Source organism: Trachymyrmex cornetzi, unplaced genomic scaffold (genome assembly GCF_001594075.2).
Source record: "Trachymyrmex cornetzi isolate Tcor2-1 unplaced genomic scaffold, Tcor1.1 scaffold1118, whole genome shotgun sequence".
NCBI classification, from domain to species: Eukaryota; Metazoa; Arthropoda; class Insecta; order Hymenoptera; family Formicidae; genus Trachymyrmex; species Trachymyrmex cornetzi.
This window is the reverse complement of record NW_017295674.1, coordinates 75594-86678: the sequence shown is the minus strand read 5'-3', so window position 1 is coordinate 86678 and position 11085 is coordinate 75594. Positions and strand designations below refer to the sequence as shown.

At 29.7% G+C, this 11085-nt stretch overlaps 1 protein-coding gene and 2 non-coding genes across 3 annotated transcripts in view; 1 reads left to right on the top strand and 2 right to left on the bottom strand.

The window, feature by feature from the left end:
* Positions 1-114: 114 nt before the first annotated feature.
* TRNAI-AAU (transfer RNA isoleucine (anticodon AAU)) lies at positions 115-188 on the bottom strand. The gene has a single exon. It is a non-coding gene; the product is annotated as a tRNA-Ile (tRNA).
* Positions 189-447: 259 nt separating this feature from the next.
* TRNAI-AAU (transfer RNA isoleucine (anticodon AAU)) lies at positions 448-521 on the bottom strand. The gene has a single exon. It is a non-coding gene; the product is annotated as a tRNA-Ile (tRNA).
* Positions 522-10604: 10083 nt separating this feature from the next.
* Positions 10605-11085, top strand: part of LOC108763469 (short-chain dehydrogenase/reductase family 16C member 6-like) — an 8776-nt gene continuing 8295 nt past the window's right edge. The window contains exon 1 of the mRNA XM_018511117.1: positions 10605-10764. The gene's annotated coding sequence lies outside the window, so the exon portion shown is untranslated. The remainder of the gene's footprint in view (positions 10765-11085) is intronic.

Below are 11085 nucleotides of genomic sequence, written 5' to 3'. Positions count from 1 at the left end.
TTAAGATTGCAAAAATATTTGTAAATTAAAGTATTACCATGCTGTAAAATAATCATGCTGTATTTTACTTATATAAAAATAATATATTGATTTATAAATTAAAAAAGAAGTTGTTGGCCCATGAGGGGATCGAACCCGCGACCTTCGCGTTATTAGCACGACGCTCTAACCAACTGAGCTAATGGGCCTCTTCCGTAATACTTCTTTCTGACAACATTTTCCACTTCATTTTACAATTTATTTACAAAAATAATAACATTTGTTCTGTATGAACATTTCGCTAAAAAGAAGATATAGCATGGATCACAAGGGAACCGAATTCACGATTTTCGCCATATAAATAGTGCGACGCTCTGATCAACTGAGGTAATGGTCTTTCGTTCTTATATCTTTCTTTACGATAGCATTTTCAGCATAAACGAATTATTTCGCTAAAAAAAGAAAGATTGGCCCATGAGGGGATCGAACCCGCGACCTTCGCGTTATTAGCACGACGCTCTAACCAACTGAGCTAATGGGCCACGCTTGTCGCATCTTATTATTATTATATTTTAGGATAAAATTATATTGTTAATATAATATATACTATTTAATGTAATAATGTAACAGTATTTAATGTAACTATTTTATAAATTGATTATTTGAATAAAACAAATTAAAAAAATTAATCATTTTAACATGATACTATAATGATTTTCTTACTAAATTATCCATTTGCTGTTTCAAATTAAATTAATATAATGTAATAATCTTTGAACCAAAATTTTCACATAATGACTATAATTTTTATTACTAAAGCTAATATATTGTAAAACTAACATGTAATTATGCCGTAAAATTGCCGTTCGAAGAAAAATGGAAACATATTTTATGTATTAATGTTGGCCTTATCGTTTTTATATACATTTAATATAGCTTATAATTACTTTTTTATCTTCTATAATCTATATTACATATGTGTAAGTCGACGTCCATCTAATCTTATCGCCAAGATACTACCGTATCTCCAGATATATTATACGGGGTGTTTTCAAATTCACGTCCGCGAAGTACAAGACGTGATACTTCATGCTAAACAAACAAACAACTTTTTCCTTTTACGAAATTGCGTCCGATAAATAATTTTTGCGCTTATTTGTTAACTTTAACCTGCTCTCCTGCAAAAACTACTTATCGGGTGAAATTTTGCTAAAGGAAAAAGTTGTTTTTTGTGCTAAAACGTACAACTTTTTCCTGTAGTAAAATTACATTCGATAAATAATTTTTGTGTTTACTCGTACAACTTCAACCTGCTCTCCTGCAAAAACTACTTGTCAGACGCAATTTTGCAAAAGGAAAAAAATTGTTTCTTTTACCGCAAAGTATGACGTCTTGTACTTCGCAGGCGTGAATTTGAAAACATCCAGTATAACAGTCTATCTATAATACATATTTTATGTATTATTTACATACATTTATAAATAATATACACGGAAAAAACGACTACGTTTCCCACGACCAAAAGTCGCCCATCAATACATTTTTTGGATGTAAGAACTATAGAACGATTGTAAACCATAAGATTGGCATATCTTAACGGTTATGGCTGTAAAGATATGCCTATCTTACGGTTATCACAACCGTAAGATATATGTTTTGATGGGCGAAAATTATCATTATCTCCAGTTGTAGCAACCGTAACATTTTTCTGTGTATACATATATCTATTACTCTCTTATATCCAATCAATTTAGAGACAAATATATGCAGTTAAATTTTTTCTAAGCAAAAATGTGTTTTTAAATAATTTTATAATCTAACTTTAAATTTATTGAATGTCCATGAACTTATATAATGTCTTTCTACGTAACTAGAAGATATCACACGTTAAGACGTAATTTATGAGACGAATCTTCAAAAATCACTATCTGATAATCCATATTCTTTTTTTCCTCTGGCGTTAATGATCCTTCACCTTCTGAACACGATCAATTCCGTGCCGTCCTCATCCGAGAACTTGCCTTCGTTATTTGCAAGAGTTCGTGAACCCTATATCGATTTTACTATTCATAGAAACGGCAGGGAACGGTCAATGGACTGCCATTCGTTTCGATTGATACATATGTTACATAGACCGTGAGTTAACAACTATTCTATAACTGACTTCCTTCTTTTACAACTTTTATATAAAGTGTAAATTGATCGAACGCGTCAACGAACACATGTTGCAAGGGCACCGCACTGTCAAATCCGTAATCCACAATATAGCGGAAAGTACGTCATATAGCCCAATGCGTTTCTTCAATTCGAATGTAGGTATAATTCAACCTTTCTCTCAAATTTAATTCATCAATGTATGTAATTTAAATTTTTATTTTCCTCCACTCGATATAAAATTTGTCTTAGAAAATTGTGTATAGAAGTAGCGTACAGTTGAATCATTATTCAACTGTACACTACTTCTATTTATTGCTTTACAAATATACGATTCAGCGCATTTTGCGCAATATTCCTCGTTACTACAAGTTCTACAGATTTTTCATTAGATTCATCTTTGGATTAGCTGAAATCTATTTCGAGCAGCTCGACTTATGATTAGTAAAATCAACATGTGCTTGTAAACATTGCAACCTTCAATTGCTATTCGTATCAAGTCCATCAAAATTGAATCAACACATTACAGTTATGGTTTTTTTTCTCTCAAATTCGATTTCGGATTCTTCAAACTTCCGAGCTAACGACCAGGCACTACTTCTTGACTAAAGCGGTTTAGGGGCACTTTTTTTCTATTGGAATAAATCTTTTCAGTTTATACATTTTCTGTGACTGTAATCCTAAACTCTCAAACTAATCCGAACAGTACTCTTGACTCTGTATATCATTATAAAAGTTACTGATAACACAAACATAAGTCAATAAAAATGATTGAAGTTTAAGACTATCTACTTCTTATTTTTATAAATTTTTTACATTATAATACTTTGTACAATATCATGAAATAAACAGCATCAGTATTATTACGTAATAAATATACGTGATATTTCTCAATAAGCATTAAAAAGCATTAAAAAGTGAAGTTTACTCGTAATTTAACTTTGCACAAATGTTTCACGACGCGTATAGAATGCAACTGTTCCCTGAACTGCTCTGAAGACAAGACCTGCACATTTGTAAAATTTGTGTTCAGAAACTCGTGATCTGCTCTCTAATTTAGCTCTTCTTTCCCTTTCCAATGAATACAACTCTTTTTACACGCCTTTGACTAAATTTACAAATATATTGATCAGATATATAGTATTTTATCAATGACAAATATGTTAAACATGTCTTAAGAAAGCCAAGAATGTATACTATTAATGACGATAATCGTTATTTACTAGCTATTTCTTTATAAAATCGCACTGCAGATGCGATGAAATTACGTAATTTCTACATTTTCGTAAAGCTGTAGTGTCCTTGGTACTTTGGCGCCAGTCAGAAATGATAATGGAATCGACATCGAATGACGTCAATTCGATGTCGATTCGATGTTGATTCCATTATCATTTCTGGATAGAGCTCTAGTCCCAAAAGCTCGCAAGTAAACACCCGAGCGTTACATACCTGGAGAAGAAGAAACAAACACTAGCTATTATTCATCATCAAACAAGTACTGTAGTTATAATATTAATTTCTAATTAGTGCGTCATCAGTATTATATTATATTACAAGTCCATGTACGTGATATCTCAATACTTTTTTTAATTGTTGTACCTACTAGTATCTCTTTTCTTTAGCTTTCTACTATGAAGGCAAAAAGTACAATACCTTCTAAAATTTTTTTTTTTTAAGTGATTACGCGATTCTCCTATTTCTCGCAAGTTTGTTCAAACAGTATAAATATAAGAAATATTGTGTATGTAATATTAATTTGTAAGTGACGCAAGCTGCTATCGTGATATTTACCATTCTGCAGACGGATAAGGGCACGTCGACAGAAAAATCACTTGACATTCTATTCGGAGGTTTATACTTGTATGAGAGACCCGATGTATGCTTTTCGATCGATAAATGTTACGACCGAAGGGAATCAATAAATTGGAGCACTGCCCCGAGCTTGGTTGTGCGATATAACTCTTTTTTTCCTATAGGAGAGTAAATATAGCATCAAAATGTTTAATCGGATTACGATATATAAATGTAGAATCTTATAATACATGATATATGCATGCGTTATTACAATTTATCAATTTGTAAACTGTTTTGGAAGAAATAATATACGTATATCAATTTAACTTGCTTGTAATAATCGGCAAATAAATTTAGAGCATATTGAAACTTTAAAGTGTTTTAAGGACGGTATTAGTAGTCTATTCTCTTATCTCAATAAAAAGATCTCCTTAAGTAATGTCTTAAGATGTCAATATTCTTTAATTGATTCATGATTCTTAAGATAGTACTTGAAATAATCTTAAATATAAAAAACGACTGTGAAATGAATGCCAATCTAAAGCACGCACATGGTCTGTAAGGCCGGAATCGGACTACGATTGAAGATTGAGATTAAAGATTGAAAGATTTAAATTTGACTAATCAAAATTATAGGAGCTAAAATTCCTTTCTCCTTATTGGTCAAATTTTAATCTTTAATCTTTAATCTCAATTTTCAAAGCGTAATCTGATTCCGGCTTTATAGAAACCAACCTGAAAATTATGATTTTGATTGTACACTTACGACATAAATATACACATGCTTAACCCCTTAGCTGTCAGGCGAAAATCAGCTTTTCGTGCCATTTTTGTCTTGGAAAAAAATTTTCGTTGATTTATCCTATAATTTTAGTGTTATGGTTTTGGAGGTCGCTGAATCCGAATCTGAAATCGGATTTTCAAAAAACAAAAAACAAAAAAAGAATAAAATCATAATGGAAATAAAAATAATAAAAAATTTAAAGATGCCAAAAGCACCAAAAAAATAAAAAAAATACAAAAAGTAAAAAAAAACCGGAGTCAACAACCGCCACGTCCTCGATTCGTGACTCTGGGTTCGGCAGAGAGCGGGATATAAAAACAAAAAAAAATTCTTTTACATTTTTTACGATGGATAATTTGCTAGGAATGGTTTGCTGAATTTTTATTCGTCATAATGTATCCGAGTTTCAGATACTTAGAGTCAGGACTCAAATTCTGAATTAGCGATCACGAACATCTAGAGATACAAATTTTTGTAGAAATCAAACCATATTTCGAACTTGCGTCCGCCATATTGAATCCGCCATTTTGAATTTTGAAAATCCGATTTCAAATTTGGATTCAGCGACCTCAAAAACCATGATGAAGTATAAACATGTTTTTTTTCAAATGCGCACATATGCGTCATGAGACGAAAATGGCATGACTTTTTTCTGCGCATATGTGCGTCACTGAAGGCCCGTCTACAATACACGGAGTAAGAAGTAAGAGTAAAAAATTGACCAATCACAGTCGAACGTGAGAAGAATAATCGACTGTGATTGGTCAATTTCTTACTCTTACTTCTTACTCCGTGTATTGTAGACGGGCCTTGACACTCAAGGGGTTAAACGCTATTGTTTGTCCAATGTGAAAGCAAAAATATCATTATGTTATCTCTTGCACAAGAAGAATATATCTTATTATAGTTGACCCCTATAGCTTCATTACATTGATCAGAGTCAACATCCAAAAGATAGACTCTACGATACGTATCATTTAACGTTTCATATGTTATTACACTTGCGTGAAACATTATTACTTTGTGTTATTTAAAAAATTATCATAACATATCCTTATTATGCCAAATATGTGAGTAATCGTTGATCCTAAATATAAAATATTTGTTAAATGTCATCAGGAACGGTCATTAGGTGATAACGTTTCGCAACAAGTACATTTTCCAAGAATATCAAATATATTTTTCGCTAATATATATTTTTATGAAGAAGATTACTGGAGATTTTTGCTGTCCTTGATTTTTTCTCTTGCATAATTTGTTGTTTGTTATCGATGCGATTAAATCTTTTTCAATGTTTCATTTCTTGTTACGCTATCTATTGTATTTTATGTTTCGATTTTATTTTGTCGCTACATTTCATACATTTTAAATGTCTTCCGTGTTTTGTATTAAGGCTGTGTTCGGATATATATATATATATATATAAACTCTATCAGTACTAAAAATTTATACAAATAATAAAAGAGAGAACGGCGAATGTTGCAGAGCGCAGTACTTAGTGTGCAATAATAAATTGACATATCAGATAAAATTTTGAATACAATTACATTTTGAATACAGTTACACTATATATTTCATTTTCTTTTTCGAGCCATCTTCGGCGAGGTGGTTACAGATCGTGTACACTGTTAGAAATGTTCTTAAATTTCATTAACTTTTAAGTTACACAATTGAATTTAATTTGAATTTAATTTCATGACATTACATTAAATTTAATGTATTTGTAACTAAAAAGTATATTTATGTACATGTACATAAAATTTAATGTATTTTTCATGAAAATTTATGAAATTTAATGTACTTTTCATAAAATTTTATTAAAAGTACATTAAATTTCATAAATTTAATGTACACGTTCATTACATTTAAGTAACTACTGTAACTTAATTTTCAGTTAAATCATTCATTTTAATTTCGTTCATAACCACTAGCTTCATTTACATGTAAAGGAAGCTCGTGGTTACATTTCTAACAGTGTACGTCATTGATATATCCTACTGTATACCGTGAGATAAAACATCTCGTTATATGAGGAGATGTATGAATATACAGGCTGTTTGACAATAATATAGTGGACACAGATTTCACTGTAAAGAATTTAAAAAAGCAAATGTCATATTTAACATATCTAATTAAGATTATTTAAATTTAATTAAAAGTGGACTCACCTCAAAGCCAACAGCAGTTACAAGCATGAATAATCAGTTCACTGATTATGATCTATATATATACATATATACATAAAAGCATGCCACAACTACATGTTTTCTTTGGCTGGATTTATCATCAGCAATTAAAAGAAAATCCTTATAAATAAATTTTCATGTAAAATATGAAATTATTCGCTTTTATTAGTCTTGACAAAAAAAAAACATTGGTTTCGGGTTCACCGATGAACTGATTAAAATGTGCAGGACCCAAAAATAACAAGTTGTGAATGTTTAATTCGGAAATATTACTCATTTAGATCAGACAATATAAAAATCCAATAGATAGTTCGATCAAACGACGAATTTTATAAAAGTAATAAGTATAGACACTGTAATACGTCTACCCAGTAAAACAGCAAATAATAAATTGAGTGTTATCAACATCGATACTCAGACATAATAATAAAACAATTCATAAAATTTTTATATCTTTGTATTATTTTTAGATGTGACACATATATTATTAAGTGAGAGTTAAAATTTAATCTTTTAATAACTCTCTCTCTCTCTCTCTTATTCTCTCAAGAGTCACTAATTCACGATATTTTTAATATTTTACAGACTACAATTTTTTATTCCGTAATGATGCGACTACGCAATATAAAATTTGATTTACTATTCGATTTTATTTGTGTTATATTATCTTTCGCAGAACGTATCTCAAGGACATCAAGATCAAGATTTTATTGTCCCAAATAAAGTGAACGTTCTTAAAAAACCTTACTTTTTTTATATCGACAGCTTGTGCGTAGAAAAGGATCTCTTTTTCAAGTAAAATTTTCGAAGAATCTCTTTCTCGTGTAAAATTTTTAGAATCAAACTCACAGTGAAATATTCGTTAAGAGTATTTTTCAATTATTATAAATATACATTAAATTGCTTTTATTGGAAAATATTTTAACCATAGATATAAAATGGAATATTATGTATATGATTTCAACTTTAAGATGTTCAGAATAATGTAGCTCAAAAGTTTAAAATAGCCAATAAATTATCCCCGGGAAAAATTTTTCCTACGTGAATATCTATAAATATGTATATAATAAACATACGTAAATACGTATAGATATTCATAAACATGTATAATTATATAAAAGAAAAAAAGATGTCTGAACATTTATGAATATATTTCATATATAATTAAATATGTTTATGAATATTAATGTGTGTTTATGTATGTTTATACATATTTATACATATTCATGCATGAACGATTTTTTACCGGATAATTGTTTACAAACATTTATCTGAGCTTTTTATCTCATGTTCTTGATAGTATGATAAAAATTAGTGCTTGTCATAGTGCTTATGACTTTTGAACCTCACTTAAAAATTATAAATCCTAATTTAATATACAAGCTATTATAAAGCATGTATTCACAAGTTATTGGAATACAAAGTTAAGGACTCTATAATAATAAATGAAATTTCAAAAATTATTTTTAAAAATAACAAAAAATTCTTCTTGACGTTTACACATCCTTATTAAACATTTAAATATTAGATAGCAAGATAGAATTTTTCATCACTCACGTGTATGTAAAAGTGTGATATAAAAATTAATTGATAATATCTGTTTATTTTAAATTTGCGTTTTGAGAATTTATTTATTATAATTATAATTATATACAACATATTACTAACATTGATATCATTTGAGCTGGACCGGAGATTAAAAGATAAGTAAAAGACAGGTTTTACAGTCGTAGAATAAATTATTTTTTCCCGATTACAAAGGTTGCGTTTTTTCTCTGAATCGGACCTTGCGTCTTAGTTGATAATAATCATGTAATTATATACTTTATAAAAACTTTATTATAAAGTATAATTAGCGTAAAAAAAACCATGAAACATTTTTAAGTGATACATTTGCTGCATTACAAAAAATGTAATTTAAAAAAGCAATTTAAATAAAAATATATCTTAAAAGGATAAAAGACACAAAAATAATTAAGGTCAATGAATGTCGATGAAAAGAACATATGACATAAATGTACAATAAAAATACTTAATAAATATATAGTAATTTGTTTGTGCATGTTTATGTTTACTTTTTAAACTGAATTTTATTCAGCAGTAAAGAATAAAAAAGTTAAAATATTATAAGTTATTAATGTAATATATATTATAAATTTCTTTCATATAGTTTCTTTGTGTCACAAAGAATATGTTTCGCTTTGCCTACTTTTATGTAAAACGCGACTTGCATGTTGACATTTCGGATTATTTATTTAAAAATGGCCTGACTGTATTAGGTATTATATCGCAAATTGCTTTTACAATATGTACAAATTATGCTAATTAATTAAATTTCTATTATATATCTTTCTATATTTTTTATACATTATTTTTAGTGTTGTCATTTTATTATTACTGAAAAAATTTATACATGCACCACATTATATTATAATATGCGTATATAGATACGTATAAAGAATTGAATGAAATATAATATGCGTATAAAGAATTTATAATCGTTGATTATTAATCTATTTTTTTTAAAGAGCATCTTTAAAAACTTGTTTGTGATGTATAAATCGTATAGACATTTAACGTTGCTGTAGAATGTTTAATAAATGAAAGAAAGTCCCATTCGGCCAGACAGTACCAAATTATAATTATAATAAGTTTACGTATCACAGATGAAAGTGAGACCAACAAATGTTTCTAGATGCTACGTTTTAGCTCAGTGGTAGTTAGTAGTTCTTTATTCTGATTCGTTTTTGTTAAATTCAGCAAAAAATTAAAGGCAAGAACAAATCATATTAAAGAATCGTTGATCGAATACTCTGAGATGCTTGTGTGTTGAATTCATTTAATAAGCAACTGTAGCGTCTGGAGCAGCATTCTACTCAGTCTCATTTTCATCCGTGATACGAACTTTTATGTCGTCACATCAAGGTCAACAGGTTTTTGAAGAAATCCTTAAAATTTGTTTGTTTTTGTTAGATCCAGTTCCATCCAATGTAATACTAACCTAAATATCGATTTAATTTACTGTTTATTTTTTTCTAATTCTTAGAATAAGAATTCTAATTCTTAGAATTAGAAAAAATAAAGAGCAAGTTAAACCGAGATTAAAGTTAATCTACGTTGGTTGAAGTGAACATTAAAAAATCATATTTCATATTTGATTATATTTATTTTTGACAACACGATCATAGATGATAGGGAAAATTTTGTGTCTTGAATGTTACCTGAAACATTGAGACTGCAGTCGAAATATAGTCGCGTAAATTTTTTGTAAATTCACGAACAGTGTAATCCGTTTTGTTTTCTAGATAGGATTGAGTAAGAAAATTGGAAAAATTGTCTTTCTCTCTCTTTGTCTCTTTCAGATTACATTGTTCGTGAATATACGGGGAGATCGCGCGTGACTATCTCGACGGTCGCGATTTCAGACAACATTCGAGACACGAAAGAATACTCTGAAATACTGTCACGACTTCGGTTTCTTTTCACTCTTACGCATGTTATGCTATCGGCTGTAAAAATTCTACTTGGACTCTAGGTTGCTCTAACTCTACGGCAATACACTGGCGGAAGTACGAACGGCTACCCACCCGCAGAGACGACTTGCTTTAATAGCTGTTTCTACTGCAGTCTGATAATGGTTGGCAGTCGTCTTATAGTCTGATACACGCGCTCGCGCTGCGCCAGCTAGCTATTGTAACCGTGGTAGTAACGGAAAATTCGTATGTTGGTAGCGGTCAGAGAAGGCTATAGCCATGGTTAGTTAGTCGCGGTCCGTACGCGAACGGCGACGGTTCGTAACTTGAACATCGAAATTTATTCGCGTTAGTGCATTGTGGCGAACTTAAAAAAAGATTCTCACTAACAAGGGTGAGTAATCAAATATAAAATTGAACACGATTTAAATTTACTTTTTTACGATCAATAACAATTTATTCAAACAGAATGTCGAAACCTATCTATCTTGAAAAATCTGTTTTCTTTCTCTTGTAAAATTATAGATGTAAAATTATATAAGACAAACAATTAATTTTATATTTTTCGATTAACTTTAGCAGATCTTGAATTTGGCACTCATTTGGCTTGCATTTTTGCATTCTTATGATATTATTTTTTTTATAATAATCGGTGATCTTTCTCCAAAAATAATTGATCGGTGATCTCTCTCTCTCTCTCTCTCTCTCTCTCTCT